The sequence below is a fragment of the Arachis hypogaea genome, chromosome 19 (genome assembly GCF_003086295.3).
Source record: "Arachis hypogaea cultivar Tifrunner chromosome 19, arahy.Tifrunner.gnm2.J5K5, whole genome shotgun sequence".
Taxonomy (NCBI): domain Eukaryota; kingdom Viridiplantae; phylum Streptophyta; class Magnoliopsida; order Fabales; family Fabaceae; genus Arachis; species Arachis hypogaea.
In genome coordinates, this window is record NC_092054.1 from 19,740,644 (window position 1) to 19,756,395 (window position 15,752).

At 42.8% G+C, this 15,752-nt stretch overlaps 1 long non-coding RNA gene across 1 annotated transcript; it reads left to right on the forward strand.

Annotated features, from left to right (window-relative positions):
- Positions 1–11,775: 11,775 nt before the first annotated feature.
- LOC112777649 (uncharacterized) lies at positions 11,776–15,558 on the forward strand. The gene is made up of 6 exons (XR_003190532.3): positions 11,776–12,255; positions 12,356–12,431; positions 12,859–12,990; positions 13,602–13,655; positions 14,031–14,315; positions 15,425–15,558. It is a non-coding gene; the product is annotated as an uncharacterized lncRNA (long non-coding RNA).
- The last annotated feature ends 194 nt before the right edge of the window (positions 15,559–15,752 follow it).

The following is a 15,752-nucleotide window of genomic DNA, read 5'->3' on the forward strand; positions in this document are numbered from 1 at the left end:
AACGCGAAGAAATCAACGACGAAAAGCACCAGGTCGTCGGGCCAACAAGCGGCAGCACGCAACACCCAATGCGGCAATTCGGCTTCTCACCATAACCCAACACCCAAAGAGAATCAACGGGACCACTCCAGGCGACCAGCCGACCACCGAGCATAGGCAAATTCTCTAATTACACGCCCCTGACAGCACCAATTACCGAGATATACCACCAAATAGCAGATCGAGGTATCATTCCGAAAGCCCGACAACTCAAAAAAGGACAGGAGGCAACAAAACCCTCTACTGCGAATACCACCGAGGTTACGGTCACAAAACACAAGATTGTTTCGACCTTAAAGATGCCCTTGAACAAGCCATACGAGACGGCAAACTCCCAGAATTGCCAAAATCATCAGAGAACCGAGACGCGCGGAGAGAGACAGGTCGTCGGAGAGAGAAGGACGTAACCCAAGAACCCAAAAGCAACCCCCCAGGGAAAGCCCAGAGGAAGATCTGACCATCATAGTAAATGTCATCACAGGCAAGGACGTATCGAGCAAGTCAAAACTAACAATGAAGAAAGACCTCAAGGTAATGGCTGTAAGGAACCAAGCCCCAATCTCCGCGGCCGACAATACGATAACGTTCTTACTGGAGGACTGCCAACACGGCACCTCAGCCGAGGATGCCCCTTTCGTCATCTCAGCTAGAATCGGAACAGGACTAGTACGAAGATATGGTAGCACCGGGGCAACTCAACATCCTTTCGAGGAGCCTCGATAACTCGGACTCCACAACGACAACCTCCAAACACACCGCCACGCTCACGGACTCGTGACAACCCTCAAACCAGATGCTCAATCACACTTCCCATCACCATAGGAACGAGCAGCCAGAAGAAGACAATCCTATCTGAATTCGTAGTCCTAAAAGACTCCACAGCCTATAACGTGATCCTCGGAAGGAAAACAATCAATGACTTCTCCGCAGTCATCTTTACCAAATACCTCCTTATGAAATTCAGAACCGAGGACGGCTCCGTCGGTACCATCCACGGAGACCGAGAAGTCACAGCCGAATGCGACAACACCAGCCTAGCATTAAGGAAGAAATCCCGAGATGCGACTGGAGTATTCCTAGCCGATCTGGATGCCCGACAAGACGGCCAACTCAGGCCAGAGCCAGAAGGAGATATGGAAAAACTACAAATAGGACCAACCAAAGATGAATACACCTTTATTAATAGGAACCTCCCATATGAACTCAAAGAAGAACTCTCTCAACTCCTGAAACAAAATGGAGACCTGTTTGCATTCACACCAGCCGACATGCCAGGAATAAACCCCGATCTAATGTCCCACCGTCTAGCCGTGGACCCCAAAGCTAAACTAATAGCACAAAGGAGAAGAAAAATATCATCAGACCGAGCCACCGAAGTCAAAAAACAAGTTAAAGCCCTACTCGAGGCCAACTTCATCCGGGAACTCCCCTACACGACCTGGCTAGCCAACGTCGTACTAGTGAAAAAATCTAACGGGAAATGGCGAATGTGCGTCGACTACACGGACCTCAACAAAGCTTGTCCGAAGGACGCCTTTCCCCTACCAAACATCGACGGATTGGTAGACGCCGCATCCGGTCACCGATACCTCAGCTTCATGAACGCATATTCCGGATACAACCAGATTCTGATGCACCGACCAGACGAAGAGAAAACAGCGTTCATCACCCCGGACGGGACGTACTGCTACACAGTAGTGCCCTTCGGCTTGAAAAATGTTGGAGCAACCTATCAAAGACTTGTTAACAAGATATTTCGAGACCTGTCCGATAACAAATTAGAAGTCTACATAGACGACATGCTCGCCAAGACCGAATCCGGCGAACAACTAACCGACGACCTCAAGGTCATAATGAACACCCTACGAAAGCACCAAATGCGACTCAACCCGGCAAAATGTGCCTTCGAAATGGAGGCAGGGAAGTTCTTCGGCTTCATGATTACGCAACGTGGAGTTGAAGCAAACCCAGAGAAATATCGCGCCGTCCTCGAGATGACAAGCCCCAAAAATCTTAAAGACATCCAAAAGCTTACTGGCCGACTGACTGCATTATCGCGCTATCTCGGGGCATCGGCTCAAAAAGCGACCCCTTTCTTCAAACTAATGAAAAAAGGAGCCCCTTTCAAATGGGAGACGGAATGTGAAGAAGCATTCCAACACTTCAAGAGGGTCCTAGCGGAACCACCAATCCTCGCCAAACCCCAAACAGGGGAAACACTTTACTTATACCTCTCCATAACGGAAGAGGCACTTGCAGCAGCACTCGTCCATGAAAATGCGAAAAAGGAACAAAAACCCGTATACTTCATAAGCAAAGTCCTACAAGATGCGGAAGCTCGCTACTCACGCTTAGAAAAGCTAGCTTTCACACTCCTTACAGCCTCCTGACGCCTACGACAATACTTCCAAGCTCATCCCATGACGGTTCGAACCGACCAGGCGGTCAAGCAGGTGTTACAGAAACCCGACCTAGCGGGAAGAATGCTAGCGTGGTCCATCGAACTATCTCAATTCCAGATCAAATTCGAACCCCGAAATGCGATCAAAGCACAAGCTATGGCCGACTTCATCGCCGAGATGACTCCGGGAAAGCTCACCCCCGAATCATGGAAACTACATGTCGACGGCTCATCAAACTCCACCTACGGAGGCGCCGGAGTCATACTCGAAAACCAAGACGGGATCACGGTCGAACAGTTGGTACGATATGAATTTCCAGTATCAAACAACCAAGTAGAATACGAGGCCCTCTTGGCAGGCCTATCCTTAGCCCGGGAAGTCGGAGCAAAGATCCTAGAAGTAAATACCGATTCACAGGTAGTCAGTTCCCAAATTAACGGAGACTGCCAGACACGAGATCCCCTACTCCAACAATACCTCGCCAAGGTAAACAAACTAAAAGAAGGATTCGAACACGTCACCATACAGCACGTCCCTAGGGAACGAAATGCCAAAGCAGACCTACTCTCCAAGCTAGCCAGTATCAAACCCGGACACGGTAACAAATCGCTAATCCAGGAAGTCGTTAAGACACCCTCCGTGTCAACAACAACCAACGCTCACCTGACAATCTCAAACCAGGGATCTTGGACCTACCCTATCCTGCAATACCTCCTCGATGGAACACTGCCACCAGACCCCAAAGAGGAAAAACGAATAAAAAGGGAAGCCGCCAACTATACCATTGTCGCAGGACAGCTATACAAACGCGGATTCTTGCAACCCCTGCTCAAATGCATCGAACCCGAGAACACGGAGTACATACTCCGTGAAATCCACGAAGGCTGCTGCGGTCACCACGTCGGAGGCAAAACATTAGCCCAAAAAGTCATCAGAGCAGGCTACTTCTGGCCCACGGTTATCCGGGATTCCATACAAATAGTTAAAAACTGGGACAAATGCCAAAGGCACGCCAATATCCACCAAGCCGCGCCACACCAGCTAAGCACCATATCGACAGAGCGACCGTTCGGCACTTGGGGCATCGACCTCGTCGGACCCTTCCCTACGGCACCCGGCCAGCTTAGATACCTCATCGTCGCCATAGACTACTACACTAAATGGATCGAAGCCGAACCCCTGTCCTCTATAACGGCAACCCAATGCCAAAAATTCCTCTGGCGTCAGATCATCACCCGATTCGGGATCCCCGAGATCGTTATCTCGGACAACGGAACCCAATTTACCGACAAAAAATTCAGAGAATTTTTAGAGGGGCTACGTGTATCTCACCGCTTCAGCTCGGTAGAACACCCTCAGACAAACGGACAGGTGGAATCCGCAAACAAAATAATCGTCAAAGGACTTAAAAAGCGGCTCGACGAAGCCAAAGGACTATGGGCCGACGAACTCGGGTCGGTCCTATGGTCATACCGAACCACACCTCAAACGACGATGGGAGAAACACCTTTCCGACTAACATACGGTGTTGAGGCGGTCATCCCGGTAGAGATCGGAGACCCAAGCCCCAGAAAAACGGTCGGAGGTAACGACGAGAAAGAAGAACGAGACCTCATTGACGAAACAAGAAGTATAACCCATCTCAGGGAGCTAGCCCTAAAGCAAAGAATCAGCCTGAGATACAATCACGGAGTCATCCGGCGAGAATTCGCGGCCGACGACCTCGTCTTACGACGAAACGATATCGGTCCCCCGACCCCAAGAGAAGGGAAGCTCACCCCCAATTGGGAAGGACCATACAGAATCAAGGCTGTAATCGGAAAAGGAGCATACAAACTCGAACGGCTCAACGGCGACGAAGTCCCGAGAACTTGGAACGCCGCCAACTTGCGACGATACTACGCCTAGACCAACCTACAAAGGTCGCACCCCTGTCCTCATTTCTGTTTTTGTACTTCTCCTACCAGTTTACAAATTCTAAGATTTTATTTCTCATCTAAGTTTTAAACTCGGGTACTCTTTCCCGCCACCAAACGGAGGGTTTTAACGAGGCCCAACCATCAATAAAAATTCCATTAAAACAGCTATTTCTATTTTCCTAAGTGTCCCAAATACGGAACAAAAACACGGCCGCAACTGGGGGACTGATCACCCCCCAGGCCCAAACACGCGGATATCCACAAAAGAACCCGACCAAACGACGGTCCGAGGAAACAAACGAAATACATACGGAATAGCCTAAAACGGAATGTATGATAGGCCCGGACGGCCCAAAAACAACGTAACAACGGAACATACAAAAAGCCCGAACGGCCAATAAGCACTATTAAAACGAAAATAAAGTGTTCCAAAATCAAAATACACGGCCCTTGGCCATCCAAAAATATCCAAAAACACAGTTCAAAGAAAAATCCAAAGAGATAAAGGTAAAAGCTACTCGAGGTCAACGATCTGGCCATCACGAACAGTCTTGAAGGCCCCCATCACGGATATATCCACACCAGGAGCTAGCACTGAAGCTTGAGCCCTCATCGTTTCCTCGGTAGCCGCAATTGCATCCTTCGCATCAGCTAGCAACTCTGTCTTCTCCCTCTTCAAGGCAGCAACCTCGGCCTTTAGAGCCTCCGACTCGGCAAGAAGCATGGCAGCCTGAGAACCCACATCTGAAGCCCGCTGCCGCTCCTCTGCCAACTGAGAGAGAAGCGAAGTTTCAACCTCGGCAAGTCAGAGAATCTCTGCCCCAGCCTCCTCAGAAGACTTCACAGCCCTCTCCCTCGCAGCTTCGGCAGCCTCAAGTTCCCCCTTCAACTTGGATACCTCAGCATGAGAATGACGAAGCTTCTTATCCAGCAAACCAACCTGAGCCATCACAGGCTCAGCCTTCCGAACAACAACGGCAGACCGGAGGAGAGCCCGATACACCGACTTGGCCTGGAACGAAACATCGCAGCCATAAAAAAACGGCTCCGTTCCAGGCATCAAGTGTTGATCAATAAACCCCGGGGCATCGAAGCGTCGATCCATCACGCTGGGCACAAGACCCTCATCCTCAAAAGTCTCACTGCTCGGGTCCTCAGGCCTCTTTCTCTTCCGAGAAGCCTCAGCAGCCGTCACCACGACGACTTCAAGAGAGTTCGCAGGGCCAGGAGAAACTTGAGCATCGGCCCGCACACCCGAGGAAATCACCTCCTGAGAAACCAGCTGAGAATCCACGGCAGGATTAGAAACAGGAGTAGCCGGGGACGACGACCCCTCATCCTGGGCCATCGCCGCCTTCAGACGCGCCAAGGATGTCAAGCCACCAGCCATCTCAACTGCAAGGAAACAGGAAACAAAAATCCCAAGTTATGAAAACGGGAAACAAAACATAAAAACCAAGAAAAGAACGGACACACACGACACACACCAACATACGACCGGCAAGCAACCGGATCACCCATCACGTCCCGAGGATTAAGAGGACGCTCCCCAAATAACTGCCACAGAACAAGAGTGATATCCCGCTCCTCCGAGGACAAGAACTCCTTCGAAACCCGAGTAAACACGGACGGACCAGCCTTAAAGTTCCAGTAAGTGGGAAACCGACGTTCACCCTCCAGTGTCAACCAAAAAGGGTGATGCCCCCTCGCGGGACGAACTTTAAAGTAACCACTCTTAAAACCATGGAAGGAGTCTTCATACAAACCAAAAACCCGACGGTGGGGCTGAGCTCGGAAAGATACATACCCCTTCTTATGCTTCCCCTCCTTAGTCGGAAGAGTACACAAGAAAAGGAAAAGAAAAACATTTACTGAGGCAGGTAGCTCTAAAAAATCACAAACAAGTTCAAAAGACCGTATCGCCGCCCAGCTGTTCGGATGTAGCTGGGACGGCGCCACGGAGCACCGATTCAACAACTGCTGAACAAACGGAGAAAAGGGAAGCCGAACACCAAGCCGGGTAAACATCGCCTCATACACCCACATCCAATCCGGCACTGTCGGGGAGTCGAGATTGGTATAGCAAACCCTCTCGTCAACCCCAGGGAGGGCAAGCTCGTAGTGGCGTTTGGCATCGCCACCCTCACAAACAGCCCCTTCATCACGGAGCCGTTGGAGGTCCGCCTCCGTCATCCGTGACGGCGTCCCCCAAACATCACTGGTGACCCAAGAAAAAAGGTCAGGGACACCCCCCGCCGGGGCCACCGGAGCCCTCACACCCTCCGTCCGTCGGCGAGCCATACCTAAAATATCGACGAGCACCACCGTCAGCCAAACCTCACGGCAGAAAACGACGGCGGGTAAAAAACCAAAAACAAACACCGCCACCGCACACCACTAATTATACGGTGGCACTCGCCCCAACCCTTTTCTAGAAACCTAACAGAACTATCTAACCACCATACAAACACCACAAAACTACTCTAAAACTACACTTAGCAAAAACAAAATACTGCAGAAAACAAAGCAGAAGAAGCAAAAAGAAACAAGAGAAATGCTAACCTGATAAATCAAAGGAAGAAAACCCGAAGGAAAGATGCCGCAGAAGAAGACCAACCAAAACCATAGAAAGCGAAAATGGAGAATGGGAAATACTCTGGTTGGAAAAAGAAGCAATAGAGAAGTAAAAGCAGAACGAGGGAACTGAAGGAGGAAAACCAAAACGGTTTTTGAAAAAAGCAAAACGACGAAAATACCCTTAGAAAGCAAAGCAAACGCAAGGGCAAAAAAGAAAAAGCGCAGCTCGCAATAAATACCCCCCTCGAAAGAAGGTAACGCCTCGAAGAACGCAACAGACGCAACTGATACGGAGGAGTCACGTCAGACCTAAACGGTCAGACGAATCTTCCACGATACGAAAACCGAGGCACCGACCTCATCTCAAAGAAATCAGACGGGCACCCAAGAAAAAATCGAGCCCATAACAAACGTCTCCCAGCGACAGACCGATCTCGCTCGCTCTCCCGCTGCGGGGGCAACTGTTACGGATCCGACCCATGGATCCCGCATACCCGGTTACCCGGGGACAACCCGTTTCGACCCGAAGGCCCAGAACCGGCCCTTCAAAGCTCCTAACCAACTTTCGAATTCAAATATCTCTCTTATCTTAATCAAACAAGATAAGATAAGATAACGGCCATCACCTATAAAAGGAGGACCCAAGTCCCTTCAGGTATCATTCATCCCACACACCTCATACCTCTCAGATCCATTCTGACTTGAGCGTCGGAGTGTCTTTGCAGGTACCACCCCCCATCGCTCCAGTCAAGCAATCCGGTTCCAGCCTTGCCCGCGGGTTCCCGATCCACCCTTCAAACCGTACCGGAGACATCTCGTACACACCATAAGCAAAACCATGTTTTTTTATACATTTTATGTGACGCGAGTTTATTAACAAGCAAACTAGAGAACAAAGCTTTGCAAATGCTATAGAACTCATTGTGCCCTTTTTTTTTTATGGTTTCTGGATTTCTGCAATAACTTTTTAAGTGATAAAGTTTGTGTATGCTCTTCATACATATTTACTATCTACACACTCTATAAAACTTGATCAATTTCACTGATAATAGCTAAAGCCTAAAGGTATGGTTCTAATTAAGAATAATACCAGTTCAACCAGTTCGATATAGGTTTAAACAGAGAACTAATCTCTTGTTCGATCCGAATTGCATCTAATAAATGTTAGTGCGATATTTTATTTTAAATTGAGTTTTAATAATTAATATATTTAAATATAATTTAAAATTTTTACTAATGTATCATCTAATGTTTGTTTGAATATGTATATGGTTGAATATAAGAATTTATTTTCTAAATTATAATCAAATAAGTGTTAGCTTCATATATTTCAAATTGAATTTTGATAATTAATAACTATAAATATAATAAAAATTTCATTAATTTTTAACTAATAATATGTTCAGTTGTTAAGTTTATTTCTGGAGATTTCCTTTAAGCTGTAAGCAAATTAGATAATCTGAAATTTTGAGAAAGATTTTACAAGCATAGCCATGAATTAACAAGAACGTTCTCTGAGCTAACACCCACACCTCAAATAGAGTTGGATAGATTCGGATTAACTTGAAGCAATTATGGCATTTAGATGATTAATTATGTAGATATTCTTGTTTATTGGTTACTATATTTCAGAGATTGTGTTCTAATAAATATTATTTGGCATTTAAATGAAAATTATTTATCTTTAATTAATATTATATTTGATTGAATTATAATTATATTTAAAATTCAGACTTTAATATTGCTATATGTGAAAATAAGTTAAAAATGTGTAGTATTGACTATTAGTGATTGATTAACCAACCGATAAGCGGTAAAAATAATTGATGGAAGCTTGATTTAGTAAAAATTTTATATGTTATGTACGATATCTCTATAACATCGGATGAACTGCGTTATACCTTGGCACGTAGACCCACATTTAAAAATCAAACGACTTTATCCTAACAAACCTCTTCCCATGATCTCTCCCCAAAGTCAGCCACGAAGATCTCAGCTTAGGCCAATGACTCATTCAGTAGCAACCAATCTATAAAACAGGAGCAAGGTCGAAGAGGGTCCGCATATTATTTAACACCAACTCACTGATTATACACTCATTTTTTCTAGGTGATTCTTCACTGATTTGAGCGCCGAAGTCCTTTTTGCAGGTACCACGCTTGGATCCGAGTTCACGAGGATACTCCCAGTTTAGATCGAGCTGTCAGGTGCTTCGTATTAACGCAAGACTAACGTATAACTCGGAAAGAGTATCCTTTCCAAAATATTTGGCGCCCACCGTGGGGCCGAAGTTATTAAAATCTAACTCCACATACATCACGCTTTAGTTTCTCTTTGCAGGATCATGGACGAAGAGGTTATATCCGCAACTCATCCTCCCACTAATGAGGAGTTAGTAACGATGAATGCTACCCTCTTGGCAGAGATCAGGAGAATGGCCGACCTCCTAGAAGCATCTCACAACGGAAAGTCCAACATAGAGGACCTTAAGAGCGCCACTTCAAATGGAGCGCGACCTCTGGACTCGGGCTCCTAGGAGGTCACCCCACCTAAAGAAAGGCTGACGATAGACAATCCTTTCTCAGAGAAGATTGTCAGTTTTCAGATGCCAAAGAATTTCGTTTTGCCCACAGCACTTAAGGCGTATGAAGGGTTTGGGGATCCCCGTGTACATATTAAGAAATTCCAATCCATGATGTTCTTTAACGGTGCCTCTGACCCTATACTCTGTCGTTCTTTTCCAACTTATTTAGATGGTGCTGCTCTACTTTGGTTTTCTAAAATTCCTGCAGGTTCGATCTCTTGCTTTGAAGAGCTAGCAAGGTCCTTCATAGACTATTTCACGGCCTTGAGAATATATGTGCACGGATCTAATTTCCTCAGCACTATCAAACAAGGTCCGCAGGAGAGCCTGAAAGACCATATGACAAGATTCGCGAAAGCAACCATGGAAATTCTGGACCTCGATCCCAAGGTATATCTACAAGCGTTGAAGAGTGGCCTTTGCCCAGGGAAGTTCCAAGAGACCATTGTTGTTACCAAGTCGAAAACCCTAGAGGAATTTTGAGAAAAAGTGGCGGGTCAAATGGAGATCGAGGAACTCTGCGAAGCTCAACGGATGGAGAAACCACAATTCCGCCTAGACGAAGAGAGACAACCAAGGTCTCACGCCAGCAGGGAGCCTAAGAAACCCTTTAAGCTCGCTCCCAAATTCGACTCCTACACCAAGTTCAATACCAAAAGAGAAGACATCATCAAAGAAATATTACACAACAAACTAATAAAACCGCCGAGTAAAGCAGGCACATATCAGGATCAAAAGTATGTGGATAGAAGCAACATTGTGCATTTCACCAGAAGTACAGCCATATTACTGACGAATGCATAGTAGCCAAGGACTTGCTGGAAAGGCTAGCAAGACAAGGCTTACTGGACAAATATGTTACTTCCAGAAGCCAAAAAGAAATAACAAAAGACATTGACAAGCCGAGTACTAGCTCTGACCACAAAGAAAAAGGAGCTTGCTACGCGCCAGTCGAAACCCCTATCTCTAAAGGGATAATAAACTACATTTCAGGTGGCTTCACAGGAGGAGGAGCAACAAATACAGCCAGGAAGATAAGCTATAGAGCCATGATGACAATGGAAGGGTCTCGACCAAGGACTCAAACCTCGGCTCCAGCCACCCATATCACTTTTGACGCGTTCGACTTCAAGTCTCACTGCCCAAACCTTGACGATCCAGTGGTAATCTCGATACACATAGGAGAATTGACAATAAAAAAGGTCCTACTTGACCCAGGAAGTAGCGTTGACGTCTTATTCTACTCCACCTTCAAGAAAATGCAACTCAGCGACAAATCACTACAACCATCATTTGGAGAATTGGTAGGGTTCTCTGGGAAAAGAGTCCCTGATCAGGTTATGTATGGCTGAGAACAACGTTAGGGGAGTCTCCAAACTAAAAAACCCTAGATATTCAATTTTAGTAGTTGATTGTGCGAGCCCCTATAATGTTATTTTGGGGCGTCCGTCCCTTAACTCTTTTGGAGCCATTATCTCTACAGTTCACTTTTGTATTAAGTTTCCTGTGCAGGATAACATAATAGCAACAGTCCACGCAGACCACAAGGAGGCTAGGCAATGTTACAATGCGGGTTTGAAAGTCACCCCAAAGGAGACCATTAAAAGAATCCATTCTGTTTACAACTCGGAAAGCATTCCAACCTTGGCCGAGCTAGATCCAAGGGACAAAAATAGTCGTCTCGCCCCAACGGACGACCGAGAAAAGGTACAACTTCGGAAATCAGACCAGTTTACTAACATCGGCTCTGTTTTCTCTATAGGAACAAAACAAAATTTGATTGAAACATTAAAGTCCAACTTCAACCTATTTGTATGGACACCTGCTGACATGCTAGCACTACAAGAAAAAAGGCCTATCGGCACACTTTTTTCTTGCCATACTTTTGCGAGGGTGGCCACTGATTTGTGATTTGGCCATGTTTTTTTGCCACGCTTAAAAAACGTGGCCATAGAGAAAAATCGACACGCTTTTATATGAGTGGCTACCAATTTGTGTTTTGGCCATGCTTTTTTTTGCCATTCTTAAAAAATGTGGCCAAAGAGAAAAACCGGCACGCTTTAAAAGCGTGGCTAATTTGTCTTCTAATGGTGACATTTATAAAGCGTGCCGATATGCTGTGTGTAATTAGGCACCCTGCAAAAGTGTACCGATATACTGTGTGTACCAAAATTTAATTTCCCACCCCTTTGTTTCACATTTAACATTTTTGCTAAGTTAACAAAGTGATAATAGCGCATATACTACTACATACACACTTCACTTTTAATTTATTCCCAAATTCACTTTTAACCTAAGATAAGCATCGCAATGAAGCAAGCTGCCATCGTACCCATCAGCAAGCTGTCGCACCAAGTTCATCACTGCGATCGATCGCCGTCGCACCACCCAGCTCGATTGCCATCGCACCGATGTTCATCTAACAGTCACACCCAGCCCTTCATCTAACCGTCACACACAGCCCTCTCTCTGTCACACCCAACCCTCACACCATCAACGGTCTCTCACACCCTACTCGCAAACGGTCGCAAACCCTTGCAAACCTAACCCTCTGCTCACAAACCCTCGCAAACCCAACCCTCTGTCTCTGTCTTTGTCTCAATGGTCTCTCCCTCAATCGGTCTCTCGACGTGCCCAGGCATCAACGTGGCCTCCTACTCGCAAATCCTCACAAACCCAACCCTCTGTCTCTGTCTCAGTGGTCTCTTCCTTAATCGGCACCGTAAACACACTAGTAAGTCTTTCTACACAAACCAGAAAACAAGTCATGAAAGAATAAAAAAAATCAAGGTTGTGAACGAAATTGGTAAAACTGTGTCTGAAAATCTTTTCAGGATCCTCATATTCATATCATACATTCCAAGGTCACGAGATCTTTACAAAGATTATGAGGAATTGAAGAAGAAAAAGGTAAAGAAGCACATTCCAAACTTTGATTTTCTTTCTTTTCTTTTTGTATGTTCTCGTTCTATTTTGGGTTAAACCTATTCAATTGTGTCAATGAAGGTTCTCTCTGTTGTTAAAATTTTTGTATGCTACAACACTGAAACCAATCATAACGGTGTTTTGTTCTTCATGGGGCATGTGTTAGTGCCACCAAATGGCAGAACAATGAAACAGACGAAGGGAACAAGGGTATGAAATTCTTGTTTCAGAAGAAGAAGAAGAAGAAGAAAAAAAGCAAAAGATCTTGAAAATGTTGTTCTTGCACCAATGTTATTGCTCCCTGTGTCTTTGTTTCCTTCTTTGTTTAATATTTTAAGTTCTGTTTGGCCTCCCCTTGCCTTGTTCTGATAATTATTATTTAGTTAGTTAAACCCATGTTTAAATTTTGCAGAATCTAACCTTGGAGCACTATACAAACTACAAAGTCTTAGTTCTTGAAACTGTTGTTCTTGCACTTGTAGATTTGCAGCTCAACACCAAAGCCAGTTTCCTGAATGCTATACAAAAATATAAACAACATAAGGTAAAAATTTGGTGTTTACTATCTTCACTAATAAAAGTAATATTCTAAATTAGTTTTCAAAGGAATATTTTATCAGATATTTTAATTTTCATTAAATTTTAATTATTAAATTAGTCTTTGAATTTCTCCAGGTTATATTGCTTACTACCTGAATGGATTAATTTGAGAATTTTAAAATTTTTAGGACTTTTATTAAATAACGTATAAAGTTATAAAAAAATTATATAAAGATTCGTATAAAATCTTTAGCAAAATTTAACACGTAAATGATCTGTCTAACAAAATGTTAAAATAAAACATTGAGACTAATTTTTGTAATTAAAATTTGTTTGGTATGGAAGTGTTTGACTGAATATTCTATATGAACTAATTTGGGTATTCCTATTTAATAACTAAATTGGTGAATTAATCGACATATAAATGCTTATAATATTAGAGTTCGTTATGGCTATTATAGTCCATGAAAATGAGCATTATACAGCGCATTGTGCTTAACCCTCACCTTAAACACTACAAGGTAAGTATTTTTTTTGTCTGTTTCCAATTAAAATCTTCTTATTAGCCATATGTAGCCCGTAAACATAACTTGTAACTGTGTCTCCTCCTCCCAGTTTGATGATGGGCTTGGTTTCGACATTCCAACGGCATCATACTCTGAATCATAGGTGAGTATATTTTTTTCTTGAGAAATGAATTTTATGCCTAGTTAGGATCCTAGTTCTGATTGAGTGTCCGAGAAGATAATCTAAGTAGTTGGCCTAGTAGCATAGTTCAGAGATATGCAATAGTAGGTGGTTTATAATTCTTTTTTGTTTTTCTTATCTTTTTAGTAATATACTTTTTATTTATTTTTTATTATAAATAATTAGCACTGGATTTTCAAGATATCTTTCAAACCCTAAGCACCAGCTCGGGTTCTTCTCCTCCTCTGCTCTCTCAAACTTCCTCCGATTACACAACACACCAACTAGATCTATTCTTATCTTCTCAAATTTCAGATCCAAGGTTTCCATCTAATGCTATTCATTTTTTAATTTCAGATCCAAGTTTTGCTTGCTACGTTATTGGCTGTTGATTATTCAGTAGATCCGATTCGTTGATGTGCAAAAGAAGGCAGCGGCAGCAGCTAAGAAAAGAGGCAAGGCGGATGCTTTGTTGAAATAATTATGTAGGTGTGAAACATGAAGCATTCATGCTTGGAGCTTCCAAGGGCAAGCACACAAACAAAAGATTTGATCTTTTCATTACCACTTCACCAATACCATATCTAAATGAGAAGCTTATTGTGTTGGGGCGAGTCGTCAAGGGAAATTAAGGATGTTCAGGTGACTAAATTTGCTTCTCGTTGTTATGTCTGTGTCCTTTTTGTTGATCCTTATCCTTTCCCATTTAGTTAAGGTTTTCTACACATATTATCATGTCTGAGAAGTTAATGATTATCATTTTTATCGCTAAATTTAAACAAATAATTAACTTCAAATGTGTTGTTCACTGCATATATTTGTTTTAAAATTTCATGTCATCACCATCTGAATAGATAAGTTCATATTCTGACTTGATGTTGTATTTTGGAATGAAATTCCATCAAAGCAATTTCAATATTAGTTATTTCACTTATAATCTTTCTTATTTCTGAGAAATAATGATTTAATGTCAGCAACCTGTGTAAAATCTACCATGGGTTTCATTATTAAGCTTCATATTCGATGTTATATTACCCTGTGCTAGGAAATTGAAAAAGTGGATATAGATGAACATTACAAACCTAAAGTCTCTATTTGGGTTTTTTTTTTCATATTTTAGCTGCCATATTTACTCTCTACTATATTAATCACTAACCAAAGTTATGCTTTGCATCTACTGTTGATTTAGTTTCTCTATATTTTTTGGCAATCTTTTCGCACTGTGTTAGAATCATTTAGATGCATATTGGAAGCGGAAAACTGTTAATTATTCTCTATATGTTTAGTTTCTCTATACACTACTAACTTTTAATTTGCAGAATATTCTCTCTGTTACAAATATACATCTCAGCCTCATTGTTTTCTTTGCTGAATTCACTTTTTCTTAATTATTAAACTATTGATTCCTATCATTTTCCACTGTAATTAAAAGTCACAAGACCAAACTATAAGAAGTTAAATTCAAAAATTAACACAAACACAAGAACTTTAAAATTACTAACTGCCATTTGTTACAAGATTTTAGTCAATATGCATGTAACATTAAATTGTACCACTGAATGAGTAGTATGAGTGTATCATATGCTAATTTTCTATGTTGGACACCAGACAACCATGCCAATGAAATAATTGTTGTAGGCCTATCTTCATATATAAATTTATGTGTATTACTTACTTGTCCAACATTAGTAGAACAGTAAAAATAAGTTGTACTTGACTATTGAAATTGCTTATTTTATTATTTGATGTAGGTTCAAGTTGGGGCCAAGGGTACTGAGAGCATGAACTGGGATGCAATGGTTATGCAAATGTATAAATCAATATATTTATAAACTATATATATATTGCATGATATATATTGTAATGAATCTTACTCTTACCAAAAGATTTAGTTAGTTCATAAATTGGATATATATATATATATATATATATATATATATTATTTTAGTGAGTTGTGTATTGTTAAAACTTTTATGAAAACTCTCTATAATCATATAAATAAACAAAAAGCATTTCATCATTGGTATGCATCCAGAATAATCAGTTGTCTAAATATATTGTTTTTTTTTTAATTTTCTA